The following is a 347-nucleotide window of genomic DNA, read 5'->3' as shown; positions in this document are numbered from 1 at the left end:
CGCGCCAGGTAGGGGTCGAACCTACGACTTTCTGCTTAGGAAACAGACGCTCTATCCACTGAGCTACAGGCGCTGCTTGTTATTGTTCCTTAGGTGTATATGATAATTTATTATTATTCTGAATGTGTTATAGATAAAACTAGTGTGAAAAAACATATTTCCATATATTTTACATCTCAAATATATTAATTTAGGAGAAAAAATGTATTCACTGTTGTATGAGTTTTATATACTATCATTATATTATTCATTATTGATATTTAATTAGTATTAGCTCTTCAAAAAAGTAATTTAAATAAATGATAAATGATATAGTGATTGTTTATAAATGTTGACACTCACATATA

At 28.2% G+C, this 347-nt stretch overlaps 1 non-coding gene across 1 annotated transcript; it reads right to left on the bottom strand.

Moving 5' to 3' along the window:
- On the bottom strand, positions 1–73 carry TRNAR-CCU. The gene has a single exon. It is a non-coding gene; the product is annotated as a tRNA-Arg (tRNA).

This window comes from Lupinus angustifolius, chromosome LG10, assembly GCF_001865875.1.
Source record: "Lupinus angustifolius cultivar Tanjil chromosome LG10, LupAngTanjil_v1.0, whole genome shotgun sequence".
Taxonomy (NCBI): domain Eukaryota; kingdom Viridiplantae; phylum Streptophyta; class Magnoliopsida; order Fabales; family Fabaceae; genus Lupinus; species Lupinus angustifolius.
Note: the sequence above shows the minus strand (reverse complement) of the source record. Positions and strands in the feature narration are given on the sequence as shown.